Genomic DNA, 25,775 nt, shown 5'->3' on the forward strand with positions numbered 1-25,775 from the left:
GGCTTGCTGCAACCTCAATCTCCTGCTCTCAGGTGATCCTCCCACATCATCCTCTGCAGTAGCTGAGACTACAGACATGTGTAACCATGCCTGGCTAATTTTTTGCTGTTATTGTATTTTCAGTAGAGACAAGTTTTCGCCATGTTGCCCAGGCTGGTCTTGAACTCCTGGGCTCAAGCAATCCACCTGCTTCAGCTTCCCAACGTGCTGGGATACAGGAATGAACCACTGTGTCCAGCCAGATTAAAAGATTTTCTGATTGGCAATTGGTTGAAAGAGATAAGTTATTATCTAGCCAGGCATGTTGGGATATGCCTGTAATTCCAGCACTTCGGTATGCCAAGGTGGGAGGATCCCTAAAGCCCAAGAGATTGAGACCTGGCTGGGCAACATGGTGAAACCCTGTTTCTACCAAAAAAAACAAAAACAAAAACAAAAGCCAGGCATGGTGGTGCATGTCTATAGTCCTAGCTACTCAGGAGGCTGAGGGCGGTGGAGGCATCACTGGAGCCCAGGAGATCTAGGCTTCAGTAAGCTAAGATCATGCCATTGTACTCCAGCCTGGGCAACATAGTGAGACCCTGTTCCCTCCAACCACCTCCCCCCCCAAAAAAAGTGATTATCTAAAGACCTGGAATCAATAGAACAGACTCTTTGGATTAAGATCGGGGATTGTGGAGATCAAGATTCTTACTATGTAGATGAAGTCTACATAGGTGGTCACTCTTAGAGAGAGATGGCAAATGTTTTGGTTTTTTTTGTTTTTTGTTTTTGTGTTTTTAGTAAACAGGGTTTCAGGGTTTCACCATGTTGGCCAGGCTGGTCTCAAACTCCTGACTTCAAGTGATCCACTTGCCTTGGCCAAAGTGCTGGGATTACAGGTGTGAGCCACCGTGCCTGGCCAAATGCTTCTTATTTAGACCTTTAAAGGGTGCAAAACTCTCAGTTACTCTCTTCAGGATTGGGAGGACCTGCAAGGGGAAAAAAATCTAGTTATATTAACAGAGATTTTTCACAGATGCAAATTTCTCCCTGCAAAATATGGCTTTGCAGGGTCATCTCAAAGTATGGCAAAGAAATAATTTTGAGGTAAAATATTTTCATTTCCTTCTTTGTCATATCATGATATACTAGAGTCAGGTTGGAATTTGCTATTTTCTTGCTACAAATAATCTGTTTTGTCAGTCTTATGATCTCTGTTTCAATGTTAATGCTGGTCAGTTGTGCCCAAATTGGAAGGGAAGGAGAGTACAATGAGGCATGTCCAAACCTCCCGTTCCTGTCACGGCGTGAACTAGTTTTTCAGGCGTCTTTGGGTCCCCTTGGTGGAGACGGGGCTCCATTCAGTCAGTTGGAGGACTTAGAATTTTGTTTTTTATTTACATCCACATTTTTGTTGTAACACCTCTAATTCAGACATTGGTCAACTGTCTTTTGACCTTCCTAGCATCAGAGATGATAAATTCCTCTTCAAAAGTTTTTAATTCCCTGTTCTTCCAGTTCTTTGTTTCTCTAGTTTCTATAGTTGCCCATGCTGTAAACAACTAATCCTGCCCTTGCTGCACCCTGACATGCCTGACAAGCCTAGACATGCATTATGTCGTAAAGGATAGCCTTCCCCTTCCCACCTAGATAGCTGTGTTCAATTTCAAACATTAGCCAATCAGGTCAGTTTAGACTGTGAGGTCCAACCCCAGCCAATGAAGACAGACACAGCAGTAGGAGCCAATTGCATTAGGGATAAAAACCCCGCCCCACCCTGCTCAGTGTGCTCTTGCAATCGTGACTGGTGTAAGCTGCACACTTCTGCGGAAGTAAATTTGCCTTGCTGAGACAATTTCTGTTTGAATGCTATTTCTTTTGCAGCACTGAAACTTGTTTCTAACAAATTTGTGGGCTTGTCTGGGATTCCCATTCTCCTCTGGGGAAGGGTCCAGTCCTCTCCTGTGAGGAGGTGTGCCCTGCTGCCTCGTTGTGGTGGCCTCAGGGGTAAGGAATCGAGACCCCATCTGGTGTGACAAATAAACCTGGACTCTCAGCAATGCAGGAAAAAACAGACCAACAACTGGGAAAAAAAAAGAAAAAGATCATCATATACCATGGCAACCAGGTAACTCTGTGCACAGACCAAGGTAAGAAACATCACTGGGTTGACAACGTATTTCCTTGGTTGTTGGGACATCTTGGAGGTTGAAAGCTGAAAGTGTGTGAATAAGCACTATTGGTGTGCAGAGTGAGTGAGTTCAGTCTGTGGTTCGATGGTCACCTCATATGGTGGCCTTTTGAGGGTCCCATCAGGGGTTTATACTGACCCGCCAACGTTAAGAGGGACCCGATGTTCCCTTCGGGGAAGTGGCCAGAGAGGATGAAACAAAAGGAAAAGAGTGCAAGAAGCCTCCACCAGGGAGGGTTGAGCCTCTAGAGAAAAGGGAGGCAAGAAATCCCTAATACGAGGCATTGAGCCTCTAGAAGAAAGGAAAGGTGAGAAATCTCCAGTAGGGGGCACTGAGCCTCACACAAACCTCTAGTGTTAGGGAAGGCAAAAAAAATTTCCAGTAGGGGAAGTTAAGGTTCACCCCAAAACCATCAAGATTGGAAATACCCCAAGTAAGACAGGGAGTAAAAAGGATAAACCTAACAGCAATGATATTCCCCTTGATAGTCCCCTAGGTCTCATGTTAAAGTATTTGAAAGATAATAAAGGACTAAGCATAAGAAAAAGCAACAAATGATAAAATATTGTTGTTTTATTTGGACCCAGGAACCAATCCTCAAACCCTCAGTTTTCTAGCCAAAATTTGGGTCTAATGAGTATTGGATTTGTCAGCTTCTAATAGAACATGTTAATAACAAGAGTCCTGTTTCCCAAGAAGAGATAGATTATGCCTGTGTGGGTGGCAAGGACCTGTTCTTCTCTACACCCCAAAACTATGAAAGATAAGCATAAGCCAGAGAATGTTTCCCCTAAGGAAACTGAACTCTTAATTCCAAGCAATCTACACCTTGGACCTGCTAAATCACCTTCCCCCACTAAACACTCCTAACTTTCCTCCCCCTCAAGCAGCTGCTGTCCCAGACTCTTCTCTTACCCCCGTTGTTCCCCCTCCTTATAACCCTGCCTCTTGGTAATCATCCCAAGAGCCCACTCACTACCAGCCTAAGTACCCTTCCCTAAAGGGACTTCAACGTGAAATACAGAAATGTAAAAAAGATATTCAAAACTTCCCTAAACTTCCCCTTCCCCTCTACCTCAGGGGAATCAGCTCCAGCTCTCTTCCCATTGAGGGAGGTGCCCCTAGGAGGAGGAGGCATTGGCTTTGTAAATGCTCCTTTAACCAGCTCAGAAGTACAAAACCTAAAAAGAGAGCTTTGTTTTTTTGTTATTTTTTGAGGCGGAGTCTTCCTCTGTCGCCCAAGCTGGAGTGCAATGGCGCTATCTCGGCTCACTGCAAGCTCCACCTCCCGGGTTCACACCATTCTCCTCCCTCAGCCTCCCGAGTAGTTGGGACTACAGGCACCAGCCACCACGCCCAGCTAAATTTTTTTGTATTTTTAGTAGAGACGGGGTTTCACCGTGTTAGCCAGGATGGTCTCGATCTCCTGACCTTGTGATCTGCCCGCCTCGGCCTCCCAAAGTGCTGGGAGCCACCGCGCCCGGCCCTAAAAAGAGAGCTTGAGCCACTATTAGACAACCCTTACGGGGTAGCAAACCAAACTGACCAATTTCTAGGACCACAGTTATATACTTAGGCTGAGCTAATGTCCATCCTAGGCAACTTCTTCTCAGGAGAAGAAAGAAGCATCATCCGCAGAGCTGCTATGGTAGTCTGGGAACGTGAACACCCTCCTGGCCAAAACGTTCCTGCAGCAGATCAAAAATTCCCCTCCCAAGACCCCTGGTTGGACAATAACAATGCAGTCCACCAAGAAAATATGCAAGACCTTAGGGAAATGATGATAAAAGGAACTAAAAATCAGTACCCTGAACCCAGAATCTTACCCAAGCATTTCATATTCAACAAGGGAAAGCTAAAGGGCTTATAGAATTTTTAGACAGATTAAAGGAACAAATGAGAAAGTATGCTGGTCTAGATCTCGAGGATCCTCTTGGGCAGGGAATGTTAAAACTTCATTTTGTTACTAACAGTTGGACAGATATTTCAAAGAAATTACAAAAGACAGAAAATTGGAAAAACCGTCCCATGAGTAAACTTCTTAGGGAGACTCAAAAGTGTACGTAAGAAGGGGCGAAAAGAAACAGAAAACAAAAGCAGAAGGCAAGACTTCTGCGTCAACCATACAACAAAGTACTCAGGGGCTGAGAACCTATAAAGAGCCTAGGCCCCCACTTTCCAAGCCATAGAAAGAGCACCAAAAAGCAAAGCCTTCGAACTTAAAAATTAGAAAAGGAAGAAAGGATCTCTTTGAAGGCTATAATGCTTTGAAAACTGTTGGCAGTGTGGCATGACTGTTTAAAGTGGATAAAAGCTTATCATTTTACCCCATCCCGGCACGACTGTGAAGCTGGCGAGGAAACAGGAAGAAAGGCAAGTTTGACTGCAAGCTGGGTGGCTGGGACATGTTGGCTGAGGGACCACTCTGGAGGGCTCTTGCGCCTGGCATTGCCCACTTCAGCCCAGCTGTGTGTTTACGGCAACCAGATTCCCTGCAAAGGTGTGGCTGGCTGCGGTCAGGGCCTATTAGGACCATCAGCACACTCCTGCCAGCAGCTCAGCTCCTCTCTAATAGGCCAACTAATAGTGCTTTGTTCTGGGTAGGACGTATGGGCTGAGAGAGATGGCGGGAGACATAACAACCAGGAATGAAAATATGGATTTAAAGAAGGAAACAGTAAGTAGGAGACACAAGTGAAATATAAAAACCGATCAGCTAGTATCAAATTTCTATTAATTCCAGAAGCAGGGACAAATCTATTAGGAAGGGATTTCATGCTAAAATTATGCTTAGGCCTCCAAATCAATCATGGAAAATTCCTCCCCTCCCTAAACTTGCTCACCACTGCAGATGAAGAACACATTCATCCCGAGGTATGGTCAAAAGATGGCAATAGAGGAAAGTTACAGATTCCTCCAATTCTTGTTAAATTAAAAACCCCTGGGGAAGTAGTAAAGCGAAAGCAATACCCTATTCCTTTAGAAGCCAGGGTAAATTTAAAAGCTATAATTAAAGGTCTTCTCCGTGATGGGCTTCTTGAACCCTGTATGTCTCCCTATAACACTCCAATACTGCCTGTAAAGAAGCCAGACGGGTCATACCGGTTAGTGCAAGACCTTAGAGCTATTAATCAGATAGTCCAAACTACACACACTGTTGTTCCCAATCCTTATACTGTTATCAGTAGGATCCCATACAGTCACCAGTGGCTTACAGTAATAGGTTTAAAAGATGCCTTCTGGGCTTGTCCAATAGCAGAGGACAGCCGAGACCTATTTGCCTTGGAGTGAGAAAACCCTCACTCAATTTCTCAAAAACTATATATTAGGTCTGCCTTCTGCCCTTTCCTCCCTTAAGACTCAAGGCATTCTAGCCCAGACTCCACCTCTTGAATTTCCAGTTCACCAACACCAGCCTAGAGATCACGTCCTCATCAGGAGTTGGAAAGAAGGGAAGCTTGAGCCCACTTGGGAAGGACCTTATTTAGTGCCCTTAACAACTGAGACAGCAGTTTGGACCACCGAGAAGAGCTGGACTCATCACACACAAGTTAAGCAGGCACCCCCCTTCCCAGAATCATGGACCATTGTTCCAGGACCAACTCTTTCCAAACTAAGTCTAAAGCAGGTTTAACCCTCTTATTCTGTATTTCTTTCCTTCCCTGCCCCCCACCATCACTAGTCCCCTTATCATTAATGTAACCAAGTCAAGCTCACCCCAAACTATTACCTTTGATGCTTGCCTTGTTATACCCCACAGAGATTTGTCAAGTCAAAAGCAACTCTCCACCTCAGAAAAGTATCTCTGTCCTTCCTGGTTCTCCTCAGATTGGGCATTTTTTAACTGGGATAAGTTAGGGAAAAGTTTGACGAAGATTCCAGTGTGAACCAGGAATCTTGTCCTCTTAGAGCAGAGCTTCTCTGCTGAAATTGGTTCAATGTTCTATGAAATACTAAAGAGCAAGTATGAACCACCCCAACTAGTACTTTCAGTTTCTTAAAACTATATATTCATTTTACTAAAGGAATTACCCCTCCCAATTGTCAGCTGAACCAATGTAATCCAGCACAGATTACCATCTCTGCTCCCCAGAGTTCTTCCCCTTCATTAAGCCATTTTTATGATATAGGAGCAGAAGTCTCAGGGAAGGACCCCATAGGATCCTTTGAAATGTGCTTCATTGCTTCCCCACCTCCTGCACCCCCTTCTCCCTCTCTTAAGTTCTCTGCTAACCAAACCTTTTCTCGTTATATATCCAATGATAAAACCAAAGTAGCTGTTGTAGTGGTTAAAGATTTAAAACAGATTATAGCAATTGAAACAGGGTATCAGGATGCAAATGCTTGTCTGGAATGGATTAAATATTCTGTTCGCAAGCTAAACAAAAGCGACTGTTATGCTTGTGTGACAGGCAGGCCAGAGACCCAAATTGTCCCCTTTCCACTTGGGTTGTCCACTCACGGACTGTCATGACCAGGCATGAGCTGTATGGTAGCTCTCTTCCAGAACCCCACAGCCTGGGGTGATGAGTCATGCAAGAGTCTTTCACTGTTGTTTCCTGAGGTCAAGAGCCGTGTGGGTCAGCCCTGAGGGCCATCTGGCCTCCAGCCCCTAATGTTAACTTCACCTCATGCCTTTCATGGCAGTGGGAAATGTTAGAATTCCTTGGAGACTTAACAGGGTGCAGTGAAATCAAGCCTTTTCAAGAGCTTACCAAGCAGTCTGCCCTTGTTCATCCCCAAGCAGGTACATGGTGGTATTGCGGGGGACTATTGCTGGGTACTCTGCCAAGTAACTGGAGTGGCACTTACGCTCTAATTAAATTGGCTATCCCTTTCACCTTGACATTTCATTAACCAAGAAAGTTGAAAACAGAATATCATAAAAAGAGAGATGTCTCTCACGGATCATTTGATCCTCATATTTATATAGACACTACCAGAATACCATGAGGGATACCAGATGAATTCAAATCCTGAAATCAAATAGCTGCAGGATTCGAGTCTATATTGTTCTGGTGGTCAACTGTAAACAAGAATGTAGCTTAGATAAATTATATCTATTATAATCAACAACACTTTGTTAATTATACTAGAGATGCTGTTAAAGGAATAGTTGAACAATTAGGCCCTACCAGCTAAATGGCCTGGGAAAACAGAATAGCCCTTGACATGATATTAGCTGAAAAAGGTGGGGGTTGTGTCATGTTTGGAGTCCATTGTTGTACTTTTATTCCTAATAACACCATCCCCAATGGAACAATAAAAAAAGCCTTACAAGGTCTTACCTTCTTATCAAATTAGTTAGATAAAAATTCTAGAATAAATGACCCCTTTACAAGCCTCATGGAAAAATGGTTCGGAAAATGGAAAGGAATTATGACCTCAATACTCACCTCCCTTGTAATCACTATAGGTGTGCTCATTCTTGTAGGATGCTGTATCATATACTGTATTCGTGGTTTAGTGCAAAAATTATAGAAACAGCTCTCACCAAAACCTCCCTTAGTTCACCCCCACCTTATTCAGATAAACTCTTCCTTCTAGATGCCCAAGAAGAACAACAGAGCTGAGATATGCTAAGGCATTTTGAAGAGGAAAAACTATAAAATCTAGAGGGGGAAATTGGCAGAGATGATAAATTCCTCTTCAAAAGGTTTTAATTCCCTGTTCTTCCAGTTCTTTGTTTCTTTAGTTTCTGTAGTTACCTGTGCTGTTAAACAACCCTTCCCACCCTTGCCGTGCCCTGACATGCCCTGAGAAGCCTAGATATGCCTTCGGATATGCCTAGACATGCATAATGGATAGCCTTCCCCTTCCCACCTGGATAGCTGTGTTCAATTTCAAACATTAGCCGATTGGATTAGTTTAGACTGTGCAGTCCAACCCCAGCCAATGAAGAAAGAACACAGCAGTAGGAACCAATTTCATTAGGGATAAAAACCCCTCCCCTACCCTGCTCAGTGTGCTCTTGTGATCGTGACTGACACAAGCTGCACCCTTCTGCAGAAGTAAATTTGCCTTGCTGAGAAAATTTCTGTTCGAGTGCTATTTTGTGGCACCAAAACTTGTTTCTAACACTAGCTCAGTCTTCAATCCCCCTGCCACCTGCCAAATATCCTTGATGCTCTTCTAGTCTCTCTTTATTCTTCAACTCCGACAACCTCCCAGCCCTGTCTCTGGCCCCATAAAAAAACAAAGACTAAGCCTAAGCAGGAACATAGCAGAGGACTCCTCTGGGGAAGAGGAGGCATCAGAATATGTGAAAAGCTAGATGTTGGCATGCAGAAATGCAGAAATGATTCTCTAAAATATGGCTCTTGGGCATGCTGAGTATTTCTGAAAATTGAAATGCCTCAGAAATAAGCCCCAGAATCAAGGACCCTCTAATCTTTTTTTTGTTTTTTTTTTTCTCCCAACATTTTATTTTGAAATTTTTTTTTCAATATACAAAAATCAGTTGTATTTCTATATATTAAAATGAACAATTAGAAAGTAAAATTTTTAAAATACTATTTATAGTAGTATCCCAAAACACAAAACATGTAAGAATAAAATTTTTAAAATATATCCAAGATCTGTACAATGAAATCTATAAAACATTACTGAGAGAAATTAAGCAATACCTAAATAAATTGGGAATGATGTTCATGGATTGAGACTAAATACTGTTTATGTCAGTTTTCCCAAATTGGTCTATAGCAGGGTTTTGCAATCTATGGCCTATGGACCCAATATGTCAAATTTTGTAAATAAAGTTTCATTAGAACACAACCATACCCACTTATTTATTAATAAGTATATTCTAATTTTTGTAAACAGCATAGGTATATACATGTCTATGTCACAATGTGCTGGTTTGTTACATATGTATCCATGTGCCATGTTGGTGTGCTGCACCCATTAACTCGTCATTTAGCATTAGGTATATCTCCTAATGCTGTCCCTCCCCCCTCCGCCCACCCCACAACAGTCCCCAGAGTATGATGTTCCCCTTCCTGTGTCCATGTGTTCTCATTGTTCAATTCCCACCTATGAGTGAGAACATGCGGTGTTTGGTTTTTTGTCCTTGCGATAGTTTACTGAGAATGATGGTTTCCAGTTTCATCCATGTCCCTACAAAGGACATGAACTCATCATTTTTTATGGCTGCATAGTATTCCACGGTGTATATGTGCCACATTTTCTTAATCCAGTCTATCGTTGTTGGACATTTGGGTTGGTTCCAAGTCTTTGCTATTGTGAATAGTGCTGCAATAAACGTACATGTGCATGTGTCTTTATAGCAGCATGATTTATAATCCTTTGGGTATATACCCAGTAATGGGATGGCTGGGTCAAATGGTATTTCTAGTTCTAGATCCCTGAGGAATCACCACACTGACTTCCACAATGGTTGAACTAATTTACAGTCCCACCAACAGTGTAAAAGTGTTCCTATTTCTCCACATCCTCTCCAGCACCTGTTGTTTCCTGACTTTTTAATGATGGCCATTCTAACTGGTGTGAGATGGTATCTCATTGTGGTTTTGATTTGCATTTCTCTGATGGCCAGTGATGATGAGCATTTTTTCATGTGTTTTTTGGCTGCATAAATGTCTTCTTTTGAGAAGTGTCTGTTCATGTCTTTCACCCACTTTTTGATGGGGTTTTTTTTTTTTTCTTGTAAATTTGTTTGAGTTCATTATAGATTCTGGATATTAGCCCTTTGTCAGATGAGTAGGTTGTGAAAATTTTCTCCCATTTTGTAGGTTGCCTGTTCACTCTGATGGTAGTTTCTTTTGCTGTGCAGAAGTTCTTTAGTTTAATTAGATCCCATTTGTCAAGGACCCTCTAATCTCGTATTGTTCTTTCTCCCCTCCCCTCCCCCAAAGTGCACAGAAGAACTCTCTCTGAAATTTTCTTATCTAAACTAAAAAAGCTTCTTGTCGAAAGAAACACAATTGCCTTTTAAACCCCTTACTGAAATCTCATTTCAGACCTAGGGATGTTTGAATTCCTAGGTGCAAAAGTAATTGCAGTTTTTGCATTTTTGGAATTTGCCATTTGATATTGGAATTCATTCTTAAATAAATGTGGTTATTGGCTTGGCATGGTGGCTCATGCCTGTAATCCCAGCACTTTGGGAGGCCGAGTTGGGTGGATCACTTGAGGTCAGGAGTTTGAGACAAGCCTGACCAACGTGGTGAAGTCTTGCCTCTACTAAAAACACAAAAAGGTGTGGTGGTGGGTGCCTGTAAGCCCAGCTGCTCAGGAGGCTGAGGCTGGAGCACTGCTTGAGCCCAGGAGGCAGAGGTTGCAGTGAGCTGAGATTGTGCCATTGCACTCCAGCCTGGGCAACAGAGGGAGACTCCGTCTTGATAAATAAATAAATGAATAAATAAATGTGGTTATGTTATGCATCATTTTAGCACACATTTCTCGCTTCATTTTTTTGCTAATGACGTATTACTTGCTGCTTATTTTATGTTTATTTTAGACTGTGGAAATAATGTTAGACAAAAAGCAAACTTGAGTGATTTTCTTATTTGATTTCAAAATGGATTGTAAAGTAATGGAGACAACTCACAATGTCAGCAATGCATTTGGCCCAGGAACTGCTAATGAACAGTGCAGTGGTGGTTCAAGAAGTTTTGCAAAGGAGATGAGAGCCTTGAAGATGAGGAGCATAGTGGCCGGTCATGAGAAGTTGACAATGACCAGTTAAGAGCACTCATTGTAGCCGATTCTCTTACAACCACTCGAAAAGTTGCCGAAGAACTCAACATTGAACATTCTATGGTTGTTCAGCATTTGAAGCAAATTGGAAAGGTGAAAAAGCTCAGTAAGTGGGTGCCTCTTGAGCTGAGGGAAAATTTTAAAAACTGTCGTTTTGAAGTGTCATCTTTTCTTATTCTATGCAACAGTGGTGAACCATTTCTCAATTTAATTATGACAGTAAAAATTGGATTTTAGATCACTTGAGGTCAGGAGTTTGAGACCAGCCTGACAACCATGAAGAAACCTCATCTCTACTAAAAGTACAAAATTAGCTGGGCATGGTGGCACATGCCTGTAATCCCAGCTACTTGGGAGGCTGAGGCAGGAGGATTGCTTGAACCCAGGAGGCGGATGTTGCGGTGAGCCCAGATCAAGCCATTGCACTCCAGCCTGGGCAACAAGAGTGAAAATCCCTCTCAAAAAAAAAAAAGAAAGAAAAGTGGACTTTATGCAATGACCAGTGATAACCAGCTCAGTGGTTGGACCAAGAAGAAGCTCCAAAGCACTTCTCAAAGCCAAACTTGCACCAAAAAAAGGTCATGGTCACTCTTTGGTGGTCTTCTGCCAGTCTGATCCACTATAGCTTTCTTTCTTTCTTTTTAATTATTATTTTTTATTTCCATAGGTTATTGGTTTGGTTTCCATAGGTTTGGTTACATGAGTAAGTTCTTTGGTGGTGATTTGTGAGGTTTTGGTGCACCCATCACCCAAGCAGTATACACTGCACCTAATTTGTGGTCTTTTATCCCTCACTCTCTTCCCACCCTTTCCCCCGAGCCTGCAAAGTCCATTGTGTCTTTCTTATGCCTTTGCATCGTCATAGCTTAGCTCCCACATATGAGTGAGAACACACAATGTTTGGTTTTCCATTCCTGAGTTAATTCACTTAGAATAATAGTCTCCAGAGGCCGGGAGTGGTGGCTCATGCCTTTAATCCCAGCACTTTGGGAGGCTGAGGCGAGTGGATCACCTGAGGTCGGGAGTTTGAGACTAGCCTGACCAACATGGAGAAACCTCATCTCTACTAAAAATACAAAATTAGCTGGGAGTGGTAGCACGTGTCTGTCATCCCAGCTATTCGGGAGGCTGAGGCAGGAGAATTGCTTGAACCCGGGAGGTGGAGGTTGCAGTGAGCCGAGATTGCACCACTGCACTCTAGCCTGGGCAACAAGTGCAAAACCCCATCTCAAAAAAAAGAAAAAAAAAAGAAGAATAGTCTCCAATCTCATTCAGGTCACTGCAAATGCCATTAATTCATTCCTTTTTTTTTTTTTTTTTTTTTTTTTTGAGACAGAGTCTTGCTCTGCTGCCTAGACTGGAGTACAGTGGCGCGATCTTGGCTCACTGCAACCTCTGCCTGTCAAATTCATGCGATTCTCCTGTCTCAGCCTCCTGAGTAGCTGGAACTACAGGCATCTGCCACCATGCCTGGCTAATTTTTTTTTTTTTTTTTTTAGTAGGGATGGGGTTTCACCATATTAGCCAGGATGGTCTCAATCTCCTGACCTCGTGATCCTCCTGCATCGGCCTCCCAAAGTGCTGGGATTACAGGCGTGAGCCACTGTGCCCGGCCTAATTTTTGTATTTTTAGTAGAAACAGGGTTTCGGCATGTTGGCCAGGATGGTCTTGATCTCCTGACCTTGTGATCTGCCCACCTCAGCCTCCCAAAGTACTGGGATTACAGGCCTGAGCCACCACACCCAGCCAATTCATTCCATTTTATGGCTGAGTAGTATTCCATTGTCTATGTTTACACCACAGTTTCTTTCTTCTTTTTTTTTTTGATGGAGTCTCGCTCTGTTGCCCAGGCTGGAGTGCAATGGCACGATCTTGGCTCACCGCAACCTCTGCCTCCCAGGTTCAAGCAATTCTCCTGCCTCAGCTTCCCGAGTAGCTGGGATTACAGCTGTGAGTCACTGTGCCCAGCCATATATACCACAGTTTCTTTATCCACTTATTGATTGATGGGCATTTTGTTTGGTTCCATGTTTTTGCAATTGCAAATTTTGCTGCTATAAACATGCATGTGCAAGTATCTTTTTCATATAATGACTTATTTTCCTCTGGGTAGATATGCAGTAGTGGGATTGCTGGATCAAATGGTAGTTCTACTTTTAGTTCTTTAAGGAATCTCCACACTGTTTTCCATAGTGGTTGTACTAGTATAGATTCCCACCAGCAGTGTAGAAGTGTTCCCTGTTCACCACAGTCATGCCAACATCTATTTTTTTTCAGTTATCTTTTCATTATTATTTTTTTCCATAAGTTATTGGGGTATAGGTGGTATTTGGTTACATGAGTAAGTTCTTTTTTTTTTTGAGACGGAGTCTTGCTCTGTTGCCCAGGCTAGAGTGCAGTGGCATGATCTTGGCTCACTGCAAGCTCCGCCTCCTGGGTTCACGCCATTCTCCTGCCTCAGCCTCCCGAGTAGCTGGGACTACAGGCACCTGCCACCACACCCAGCTAATTTTTTGTATTTTTAGTAGAGATGGGGTTTCACCGTGTTAGCCAGGATGGTCTCGATCTCCTGACCTCGTGATCCACCCGCCTCAGTCTCCCAAAGTGCTGGGGTTACAGGCTTGAGCCACTGCGCCCGGCCCAAGTAAGTTCTTTAGTAGTGATTTGTGAGATCCTGGTGCACACCCATTACCTGAGCAGTATACACTGCACCATATATGTTGTCTTTTATCCCTTGTCCCCCTCCCACTCTTCCCCCCAAGTCCTTAAAGTCCATTGTATCATTCTTACGCCTTTTTGTCCTCATAGCTTAGCTCCCATGTATCAGTGAGAATATACAGTGTTTGATTTTCTTTCTTTCTTTCTTTTTTTTTATTATACTTTAGGGTTTTAGGGTACAATGTTTGATTTTCTATTCCCGAGTTACTTCACTTAGAATAATAGTCTCCAGTCCATCTAGGTCATTGCAAATGCTATTAATTCATTCCTTTTTATGGGTGAGTAGTATTCCATCATATATATATATATATCTCACAGTTCTTTATCCACTCATTGACTGATGGGCATTTGGGTTGGTTCCAGAATTTTGCAGTTGTGAATTGTGCTGCTATAAACATGCATGTGCAAGTTTCTTTTTCATATAATTACTTCTTTTCCTCTGGGTAGATACCCAGGAGTGGGATTGCTGGATCAAATGGTAGTTCTACTTTTAGTTCTTTAAGGAATCTCCACACTGTTTTCCCTAGTGACTGTACTAGTTTACATTCCCACCAGCAGTATAGAAGTGTTCCCTGACCACCACATCCACGCCAACATCTACTGTTTTTTGATTTTTTGATTATGGCCATTCTTGCAGGAGTAAGGTGGTATTGCATTGTAGTTTTGATTTGTATTTCTCTGATCATTAGTGATGGTGGCCATTTTTTCATATGTTTGTTGGCCATTTGTATATCTTCTTTTGAGAATTGTCTATTCACGTCCCTAGCACACTTTTTGATGGGATGGTTTTTTCCTTACTGATTTGTTTGAGTTCATTGTAGATTCTGGTTATTAGTCCTTTGTCAGTTGTACAGATTGTGAAGATTTTCTCCCACTCTGTGGGTTGTCAGTTTACTCTGCTGACTGTTCCTTTTGACATGCAAAAGCTCTTTAGCTTAATTAGGTCCCAGCTATTTATCTTTCTTTTTATTGCACTTGCTTTTGGGTTTTTAGTCATGAAATCCTTGCCTAAGCCAATGTCTAGAAGGGTTTTTCCAATGTTATCTTCTAGAATTTTTATAGTTTCAGGTCTTATGTTTAAGCCCTTAATCCATTTTCAGTTGCTTTTTATATAAGGTGAAAGATGAGAATCCTGTTTCATTCTCCTACATGTGGCTAGCCAATTATCCCAGCACTATTTGTTGAAAAGGGTGTCCTTTCCCCACTTTATGTTTTTGTTTGCTTTGTCTCAAACTCCTGACCTCAGATGATCTGCCCACCTCGGCCTCCCAAAGTGCTGGAATTACAGGTGTGAGCCACCGAGTCTGGCGCTCTTTGTTTCTTTTAACTGCTGTTGCTTTAAAGTTTGTTTTGCTTGATATAAGAATAACTACCCCTACTCTCTTTTGGTGTCCATTTGCATGAAGCGCCTTTTCCCGCCCCTTTACTTTAAGTTTATGTGAGTCCTTATGTGTTAGGTGAGTCTTCTGAAGAAAGCAGATAGTTGGTTGGTGAGTTCTTATCCATTCTGCTGTTCTGTATCTTTTTTTTTTTTTTTTTTTTGAGATGGAGTTTTGCTCTTGTTGTCCACGCTGGAGTGCAATGGCATGATCTCAGCTCAGTGTAACTTCTGCCTCCTGGGTTCAAGAGATTCTCCTGCCTCAGCCTCCCTAGTAGCTGAGATTGCAGATGTGTGCCACCAAGCCCGGATAATTTTTCTATTTTTAGTAGAGACGGAGTTTCACCATGTTGGTCAGTCTGGTCTTGAACTCCTGACCTCAGGTGTTCAACATTCCCTCTACCCGCCTCGGCCTCCCAAAGTGCTGGGATTACAGGTGTGAGCCACCATGCCCAGCCATCTGTATCATTTAAGTGGAGCATTTAGGCCATTTGCATTCAGTGTTAGTATAGAAATGTGAGGTACTGTTGCATTCATCATGCTCTTTGTTGGCCTGTGTACTTAGTTTTTTGTTTTTGTTTTCTAACTTGTATTTTTGTTTTATAGGTCCTATGTGATGTATGCTTTAAAGAGATAGATTTTGATGTGTTTTCAGGACTTGTTTCAAGATTTAGAGCTCCTTTTAGCAGTTCTTATAGTGGTGGCTTGGTAATGGCAAATTATCTCAGCATTTTTTTGTCTGAAAACAACTATATCTTTCCTTCATATATGATGCTTAGTTTCACTGGATACAAAATTCTTGGCTGATGATTATTTTGTTTGAGGAGGCTGAAGATAGGGCCCCAGTCCCTTCTAGCTTGTGGGGTTTCTGCTGAGAAATCTGCAGTGAATCTGATAGGTTTTCCTTTATGTGGTACCCAGTGCTTCCTTCTGTCTCACAGCTCTTAAGATTCTTTCCTTTATCTTAACTTTGGATAACCTGATGACAATGTGCCTAGGTGAAGATCTTTTTTGGATGAATTTCCCGGGTGTTCTTTGTGCTTCTTGTATTTGGATGTCTAGGTCTATAGCAAGACTGGGGACGTTTTCCTCGATTATTTTGCAAATATGTTTTCTAAGCTTTTAGAATTGTCTCCTTCCTCAGGAACACCAATTTTTCTTAGTTTGGTCATTTAACATAATCCCAGACTTCTTGGAGGCTTTGTTTATATGTTCTTATTCTTCTTTGTCTGTGTTGGATTGGGTTAATTGGAAGACCTTGTGTTTGAGCTCTGAATTTCTTTCTTCTATTCATTCAGTTCTATTGTTGAGATTTTCCAGAGCATTTTGCATTTCTAAAAGTGTGTCCAAAGTTTCCTGAATTTTTTATTGTTTTTTCTTTAAGCTATCAATTTCTTTTTTTTTTTTTTTTTGAGACGGAGTCTCGCTCTGTCACCCAGGCTGGAGTGCAGTGGCGCAATCTCGGCTCACTGCAAGCTCCCCCTCCCGGGTTCACGCCATTCTCCTGCCTCAGCCTCTCCCAGTAGCTGGGACTACAGGCGCCCGCCACCATGCCTGGCTAATTTTTTGTATTTTTAGTAGAGACGGGGTTTCACCATGGTCTCGATCTCCTGACCTTGTGATCCGCCTGCCTCGGCCTCCCAAAGTGCTGGGATTACAAGCGTGAGCCACTGCGCCCAGCCTAAGCTATCAATTTCATTGAATATTTCTCCCTTTACTTCTTGTATCATTTTTTGGATTTCCTTGCATAAGGCTTCACCTTTCTCTGGTCCCTCCCTGATTAGCTTAGTAACTAACCTCCTGAATTATTTTTCAGGTAAATCAGGGATTTCTTCTTGGTTTGGAGCCACTGCTGGTGAACTAGTGCAATTTTTGGGGGGATGTTGACGAGCCTTGTTTTATCATATTACCAGGGTTGGTTTTCTGGTTCCTTCTCATTTGGGTAGGCTCTGTCAGAGGGAAGGTCCAGGGCTGAAGGCTGTTGTTCAGATTTTTTTGACCCACGGGGTGTTCCCTTTAGGTAGCACTCTCCCCCTTTTCCTATGGATGTGGCTTCCTGTGAGCCAAACTGCAGTGATTGTTGTCTCTCTTCTGGGTCTGCCTCCCAGCAAGTCTATCAGGGTCCGGGACTGGTACTGGGGATTGTCTGCACAGAGTTCTGTAATGTGAACTGTCTATGGGTCTCTGAGCCATAGATACTAGTGCCTGTTCCGGTGTAGGTGGCGGGGGAGTGCAGTGGACTCTGGGAAGGTCCTTAGCTTTGGTGGTTTAATGCTCTATTTTTGTGCTGGTTGGCCTCCTGTTAGGAGGTGGCGTTTTCTAGAAAGCATCAGCTGTAGCCGTGTGGAGAGGGACCAGTGGTAGGCAGCGTCCTAGAACTCCCAAGATTATATGCCCTTTGTCTTCCACTACCAGGGTGGGTAGGGAAGGACCATCAGGTGGGGACAGGGCTAGGCACGTCTGAGCTCAGACTGTCCTTGGGCGGTTCTTGCTGCAGCTGCTGTAGGGGATGGAGGTGAGGCTCCCAGGTCACTGGAGTTGTGTACCCAGGAGGATTATGGCTGTCTCTGCTGAGCCATGCAGATTGTCAGGGAAGTTGGGGAAAGCCAGCAGTCACAGGCCTCACCCTGGTCCCACGCAAACCGAAGGGCCAGTCTCACTCTCACTGTGCCCCCTGCAATAGCCCCAAGTCTGTTTCCAGGTGGAGGGTAAAATGGGCTTGAAAATTTGCCCATGGCTTCCCACCTCCCAATTGTGAAAGAATTGGGCTTTAGTTCTTCCTCTGTCTGTGAATTCTGCCAGATTCACACCCTACCCGCCCCCTCCACCCGCCGCCCCAGTTCTAGCCAGGAGGCTTCTTGCTCGGCTCAAATTGTTACTAAGTTCAGCTAGAGAATCCCTTCTCCCTGTGGAGTTTTACCCCCTTTGTGTCCGGAGTTGGTTCCTTCCGGTGGGTTCTTGCTCTTGCTGACTTCAAGAATAAAGTCACGGACCTTCACGGTGAGTGTTACAGCTCTTAAAGGTGGCACGGACCCAAAGAGTGAGCAGCAGCAAGATTTATTGTGAGGAGCAAAAGAACAAAGCTTCTGAGTAGGTTACTGCTGCTGGCTGAGGGGCGGGGGGTGGCCAGCTTTCATTCCCTTATTTGTCCCCACCCACGTCCTGCTGTTTGGTCCATTTTACAGAGTGTTGATTGGTCCATTTTACAGAGTGCTGATTGGTCCATTTAAAAAACCTCTAGCTAGCCACAGAGCGCTGATTGGTGCGCTTTTACAGAGCACTGATTGGTGCATTTTACAAACCTCTAGCTAGCTACAGAACGCTGATTGGTGCATTTTACAATCCTAGCTACACAGTGCTGATTGGTATATTTTACAATCCTCTTGTAAGACAAAAAAGTCCTCCAAGTCCCCACTCAACCCAGAAGTCCAGCTGGCTTCACCTCTCACTTGCTCCTCTGGTCACCTTCCTAATGGATCCCTATGGTGCCAGGCAGGAATGGGCTGCTTGGGGACCCAGCGAGCTACCAGGGCCTTTCTGCTGTTTCCTCTACCCCTGTGTTTCACTCAGCTTGGCTCTAACTTGACTCAGCTCCAGGTAAAGTCGGGAACTTCTCCTGCAAACAGACCTTCAGCTTCTCCAGTAGGGGGTGTATATTCAGGAGAGTGGGGGGTCTCCCTTTCCCTCTTCTGTGGTTGGGATTGGGGCACTCACAGTATTGGGGTGTCTCCCAGGTCCTGCAGGAGCAGTCCACTTCCTTCAGAGGGTCTGTGGGTCCTCTCAGGATTGCTGGTCTGTTCTTGCAGTGGATCTGGAGCTAAAATTCACAGTGCAAGCCTCCACACACTGCTGTGTCCAGGGCTGCAATCTAGTCCTCCCTCCCATCTGCCATGATCCAGCCCCAGCTCAACATCTATTATTTTTTTATTCATCACAGCTTTCTGAATCCCAGCGAAACCGTTAGGTCTGAGAAGAATGCTCAGCAAGTCAGTGAGACGCACCGAAAACTGCCACGCCTGCAGCCAGCATTGATCAACAGAAAGGGTCCAACTCTCCATGACAATGCCCGACCTCATGTCGCAAAACCAACACTTCGAAAGTTGAACAAATTGGGCTATAAAGTTTTGTTTCATCTGCCACATTACCCTGACTTCTTGCCAACTGACTACCACTTCTTCAAGCATCTTGACAACTTTTTGCAGGAAAATGCTTCCATAACCAGCAGGATGCAGAAAATGCTTTCTAAGAATCATGAACTTTTTTTTTTGAGATGGAGTTTTGCTCGTTACCCAGGCTGGAGTGCAATGGTGCCATCTTGGCTCACCGCAACCTCTGCCTCCTCGGTTCAAGCCATTCTCCTGCCTCAGCCTCCCAAGCAGCTGGTATTACAGGCATGCGCCACCACGTCAGGCTAATTTTGTATTTTTAGTAAAGAGGAGGTTTCTCCATGTTGGTCAGGCTGGTCTCGATCTCCCAGCCTCAGGTGATCCACCCACCTTGGCCTCCGAAAGTGCTGAGATTACAGGCATGAGCCACCGCGCCTGGCCCTGAAGCATGGATTTTTATGCTACAGGAATAAACAAACTTATTTCTCATTGACAAATATGTGTTGATTGTAATGGTTCCTATTTTGATTAATAAAGATGTGTTTGAGCGTAGTTATAATAATTTAAAATTCATGGTCCAAAACCGCAATTACTTTTGCACCAACCTATACCTGGATACACTTTTTCACAAGATTAACGCGTGCCTCTGAGGCTCATTCAAATTCCAAACAGAATCATTTGTAAGTTAATTTTTATCTCCCTTATCCATTCATTCTCCCTAATCATCATTTACTGCCCTTCAAAAGAATTGTGTACATTCCCACGTCCTCCCTCCCCTATGAAAAAGGGTAGGTACAGCCGGGCATGGTGGCTCCTGCCTGTCATCCCAGCACTTTGGGAGGCCGTGGCGGGTGGATCACCTGAGGTTCAAAGTTCGAGACCAGCCTGACCAATATGGAGAAACCCCGTCTCTACTAAAAATACAAAATTAGCTGGGTATGATGGCACATGCCCGTAATCCCAGTTACTTGGGAGGCTGAGGCAGGAGAATTGCTTGAAGCCAGGAGATGGAGATTGCAGTGAGCCAAGATCATGCCACTCCACTTCTACTGCATCCTGGGTGACAGAGCGACTCTGTCTCAAAACAACAACAACAACAACAAAAACAACAAAAAGGCTGATCAAAGACTCAAAAGGATGCAGGCACTTGCCTCTTAACCTACGCATATCCTTTTAAAAATTACTTCTTCTCTCTCCAATACTCTCCCTTTTCCCTTTAAATATCGAGACCCCTTAGACTCTTTTTGGAAAAAGCATGGACCACAGCTTTTCCTGTGGACCTAAGGTCTTTCCTGGGAGTGTCCTTAACTTTGGCAAGTAAGCCTCCTAAAATATTCAGACTTACCTCAGTCATTTTCTTTGATTTACAAATGGGAGAAAAAGGTTTGTGTGACTAGTTGGGTATAGAGACTCTGGATATTTTTGGTATGAATATTCGTATTGTCTGACCCTTTTCCTCCCAGAAATAGTCTTGTCATTTGCCATAGTCTTTCTGTGTTGTTCCGTCATAAAGAGGGATATGATGGGGGTAGAACATGGCCTAAAACCCCGTAAGCCCATTATTCCAGGTGGCTTTGCACACTGGTCAGTTTTGTGGTTCTGACCACACTGGCATCTATTTAGATAAACTTTGTTGGTGGTCCTCAAAATGAAAAGTCTCATCTTGTTTTAGGTCCTTGAGAATTTGACTTGTGACCAAGTGGGAACACTCTCTTGCTCTCCACCATCAGAAAGGTATAATTTTTGGGGTGATGTCAGGTGGCCAATCTAAAAATGGCTGAGAACCTGGAGACATGTAAGATTTTTTTTTTTTTTTTTTTTTTTTGAGACAGAGTCTCACTCTGTTGCCCAGGCTGGAGTGCAGTAGCGCGCCATCTGGGCTCACTGCAGCCTTGGCCTCCTGGGTTCAAACGTTTCTCTTGCCTCAGCTTCCAGAGTAGCTGGGACTACAGGCATGCACCATTGCAACATACCACGCAGGTCCGGGAAGCATGATTTATCATATTCAGGATATTTAAGGGCTCAAAGGACATTATTGTTACACTAAGTTACAAAAAAAAGAATAAAATGATGATTGCCTTAGCTACAATATGAAGAAAATATTACAATGAAGATAGGTTGAATAAACAAAATGGGAGATATTGTTACATCTCACAGTATCTGTCTTACTTTAACTTTTGCTCTTGCCATTCCACAAGAAAAATGTGAAACATTAAAGAAAAATATTGAGATAAAGTATCCACGTGTTGATAATTGAATTAAATGTGGGGCCTGAAGAACAAGCCGATTTCTTATTTACATTGAAGAATGATTATGAAACATTAAGATGAAAAAATGTAACTCTCAAGTAGAAAGATTGTAGTGTTATTATTATCGCTGTTTCCAGTGACCTTCCAATGTCAAATACAAAGGTGACCCTGAGCTGATTAAAGTCAAAAGCGAGTCCTGGCTCTTGTGCATGGTGTGTTGTCCATGTGTTTCAGGCTGTACTGAATGTATCAAGAAGCAAGGACACTCGTTACAATATATAGAGAAAATATAATGTAATATATATATTAATATATAACTGTAAAATATATAAGAAACTTTTTTTTCCCAGTGGAAGAGAGTGGATTTATCTGTTTGTTATGTACTGAATGGTTGTGTGTCTCCTCACATTCCTATGTCCCCATTGTGATGGGATTCAGAGAGGGGCCTTTGGGAGATAATGAGGTCATGAGTGCAGAGCCCTTATTATGGGATTAGTTCCCTTATAAAAGAGTCATAAGACAGATGATCCATCTCTCTCTCTACCATTTGAGGATACAAGGAGCAGATGGCATTTGCAAACCAGGAAGAGCACCCTTAGGAGACACTGCATTTGCTAACGACTTGATCCTGGACTTCCAGCCTCCAGAACTGTGAGAAATAAATGTCTGTTGTTAGCCACGTGTGGTGGCGTGCACCTGTAGTCTCAAGCTACTACTGGGGCAGGAGTCTAGGAGTTCCAGGCTGCAGTGTGTTATGGTGATGCCTGTGAATAGCCGCTGTACTCCAGCCTAGGCAATGTAGAGAGAGCCTGTCTCTTTGTTTGTTATTTTGAGACAGTGGCAGCATCACGGCTCACCGCAGCCTCAACTTCCCGGGTTCAAGTGATCCTCCCAACTCAGCCTAACGAGTAGCTGGGACTACAGGCACATGCCATCAGCCCGGCTAATTTTTTTGTATTTTTTGTGGAGACGGGGTTTTGCCTTGTTGGCAAGGCTAGTCTCAAACTCCAAACTCCTGACCTCGAGCAATCCACTCACCTTGGCCTCCCAAAGTGCTGGGATTATAGGTGAGAGCCAACAGCCCAGCCAAGACCCTGTCTTTTTTTTTTTTTAAGTCTGTTTTTCAAGCCACCCAGTCTATGGCATTCTGTTATAGTGGCCCAAATGGACTAAGACACTGCTGTATTTAAAGAATATTTTGGGCTGGGCATGGTGGCTTACGCCTGTAATCCCAGCACTTTGGGAGGCCCAGGCGGGTGGATTATGAGGACAGGAGGTCGAGACCATCCTGGCTAACATGGTGAAACCCTGTCTCTACTAAAAATACAAAAAAATTAGCTGGGCGTGGTGGCAGGCGCCTGTAATCCCAGCCACTCGGGAGGCTGAGGCAGGAGAATGGCGTGAACCCGGGGGGCGGAGCTTGCAGTGAGCTGAGATAGCGCCACTGCACTCTAGCCTGGGCAACATCTGTAATGCTAGCACTCTGGGAGGCTGAGGTGGGCAGATTGCCTGAGCTCAACAGTTCGAGACCAGCCTGGGCAACAAGGCGAAACTTCGTCTCTACTAAAATACAAAAAATTAGATGGAACGTGGCAGCATACGCCTGTAGTCCCAGCTACTCGGGAGGCTGAGGCAGGGGAATTGCTTAAACCTGGGAGGCAGAGGTTGCACTGAGCCAAGATCACACCACTGCACTCCAGCCTGGGCAACAGAGTGAGACTCTGTCAAAAAAAAAAAAAAAAGAAAAAGAAGAATGTGGCCGAGTATAGAGTCTCATGCCTGTAATCCTAGCAGTTTGGGAGGCCGAGGCGGGCAGATCACTTGAGGTCAGCAGTTCGAGACCAGCGTGGCCAACATGGTGAAACCTCATCTCTACTAAAAATACAAAAAAATTAGCCAGGTGTGGTGGTGGGTAACTGTAATCCCAGCTACTTGGGAGGCTGAGGTAGGAGAATTGCTAGAACCCAGGAGGCGGAGGTTGTAGTGAGCCGAGATCATGCCACTGCATGGCAGCCTGGGCTATAGGGCGAGACTCGGTCTCAAAAAAAAAAAAAAAAGAATATTTTTAGGCCGAGCGTGATGGCTCACGCCTGTAATCCCAGCACTTTGGGAGGCCAAGGTGGGCGGATCACAAGGTCAGGAGATCGAGACCATCCTGGCTAACACGGTGAACCCTGTCTCTACTAAAAATACAAAAATTAGCCCAGCTTGGTGGCGGGCGCCTGTAGTCCCAGCTACTCGGGAGGCTGAGGCAGGAGAATGGCGTGAACCCGGGAGGCGGAACCTGCAGTGAGCCAAGATCGTGCCACTGCACTCCAGCCTGGGTGACAGAGCGAGACTCCGTCTCAAAAAAAAAAAAAAATATATATATATATATATATTTATGTAAATATAGTTGTTTTCCTTACTATATGTTATGGGTAGGATGATGTTCCCCCTAAATTCATATGTTGAAGTCCTAGCCCCAGGACGTCAGAATATGACCGTATTTGGAGGCAGAGCTTTTAGCTGATTAAGTTAAAATGAGGTCATTAGGGCAGGCCCTAATAGAATCTAACCGGTGTCTTTTTTTTCTTTGAGACGGAGTTTTGCTCTTGTTGCCCGGGCTGGAGTGCAATGCTGCGATCTCGGCTCACCGCAACCTCTGCTTCCCCGGTTTGACCATGTCTTTATAGGAAGAGGAAGTTTGGACATAGAGCAACTTCAGGAGCATCCAACTACATGGAGGAAAGATCATGCAAGGAAGTGGCTACCACAAGGACAGAGGTGAAGAAACCAGCTGTGCTGAGACTTTGATCTAGAACTTCCAGCCTGCAGAACTATGAGAAAACAAATTTCTGTTACTTAAGCCCCCTAGTCTGTGGCATTTTGTTATGACAACACTAGCAAATTAATGTGCTATATGGAGTAGAATATTATTTTCTGAAATTGCAGTTTCAGTTGTGAGTATGTGTACTGGGTGTCAATACAAGATTCATTTCTTTTTATCTTTATCTTTTTTTTGAGATGGAGTCTCACTGTGTCGCCCAGGCTGGAGTGCAATGGCACAATCTTGGCTCACTGCAACCTCCGCCTCCGGGTTCAAGCCATTCTCCTGCCTCAGCCTCCCAAGTAGCTGGGACTACAGGCATATGCCATGACACCCAGCTAATTTTTGTACTTTTAGTAGAAACGGGGTTTCACTATGTTGGTCAGGCTGGTCTCAAACTCCTGACCCAAATAATCTGCCTGCCTCGGCCTCCAAAAATGCTGGGATTACAGACGTGAACCACCACGCCCAGCCAAGACGCATTTCTTATTATGGGGTGTAGGTCAAAATGTTTGAAAAATACTGAGCTAGAAAAAGGAAAGCTTCTGCCTCTCCCTCTGAAGCAAGACAGTTGAAGTAGAACCTTCCACAAGGCATACTTAGAGGAACCCTGGTCCCACATTTCCCAGGGAAGGACTAAGAAAAAGAAACGACCTCTATGGCTTTGGGTTCTGTAGGTTAAAAACTCTAGAGCACTGTTCTAAAGTGGAGGAGTCGAGATAGGATCAACTGGGTCTGTGAACTTGGATGGCCAAAAAGTGCATATTAATTTTCATCACTGTCTCTGAAAATTGCCGTTTCCTTCCATTATAAATACAAGAACAGATTTTGGTAATATTAGCAGTACCTGTAACATTGTCACCCATAGAAATTACATGTATTTTCAAATCACATTGCACAAACTCTGTGTCAAAATACAAATTGGAATCATCACTATATTGAAGGTATATTGGTTATTAGATTTACTGATAGAGTTTGCTCCTTAAAACATTGATAAAGGGCCAGGTGTGGTGGCTCACGCCTGTAATCCCAGCACTTTGGGAGGCAGAGGTGGGCAGATCATGAGGTCAGGAGTTCAAGACCAGCCTGACCAACATGGTGAAACTCCATCTCTACTAAAAAAAATACAAAAAAGATTAGCTGGACTTGGTGGTGCACATCTGTAATCCCAGCTACTCAGGAGGCTGAGGCAGGAGAATCACTTGAATTGTCTCTGGGAGATGGAGGTTACAGAGGGCTGAGATCACACCACTGCACTCCAGCCTGGGCAACAGAATGAGACTCCATCTCAAAAAAAAAAAAAAAAATTGATGAAGCATAGGTATTACTATGCACAGATTTGCCTTTCCTTTCTTTCCTTTCTTTTTCTTTTCTTTTCTTTTTCCTTCTCTTCTCTTCTCTTCTCTTCTCCTCTCTTCTATTCTTTTCACTTTCTTTGAGACAGGGGCTCCCTCTGCCACATTGGCTCACTGCAACCTCCACCTCCCCAGCTCAAGCAATCCTCCTGCCTCAGCCTCCCAAGTAGCTGGGTCTACAGGTATGCGCCACCACATCCAGCTAATTTTTGGATTTTAGTAGAGACGGGGTTTCACCATGTTGGCCAGGCTGGTCTCAAACTCCTG

At 43.9% G+C, this 25,775-nt stretch overlaps 1 long non-coding RNA gene across 1 annotated transcript; it reads left to right on the plus strand.

The window, feature by feature from the left end:
* Nucleotides 1-1,765: 1,765 nt before the first annotated feature.
* LOC134735666 (uncharacterized) lies at nucleotides 1,766-20,716 on the plus strand. The gene is made up of 2 exons (XR_010119005.1): nucleotides 1,766-2,132; nucleotides 18,927-20,716. It is a non-coding gene; the product is annotated as an uncharacterized lncRNA (long non-coding RNA).
* Nucleotides 20,717-25,775: the final 5,059 nt, after the last annotated feature.

Source organism: Symphalangus syndactylus, chromosome 22, assembly GCF_028878055.3.
Source record: "Symphalangus syndactylus isolate Jambi chromosome 22, NHGRI_mSymSyn1-v2.1_pri, whole genome shotgun sequence".
Taxonomy (NCBI): domain Eukaryota; kingdom Metazoa; phylum Chordata; class Mammalia; order Primates; family Hylobatidae; genus Symphalangus; species Symphalangus syndactylus.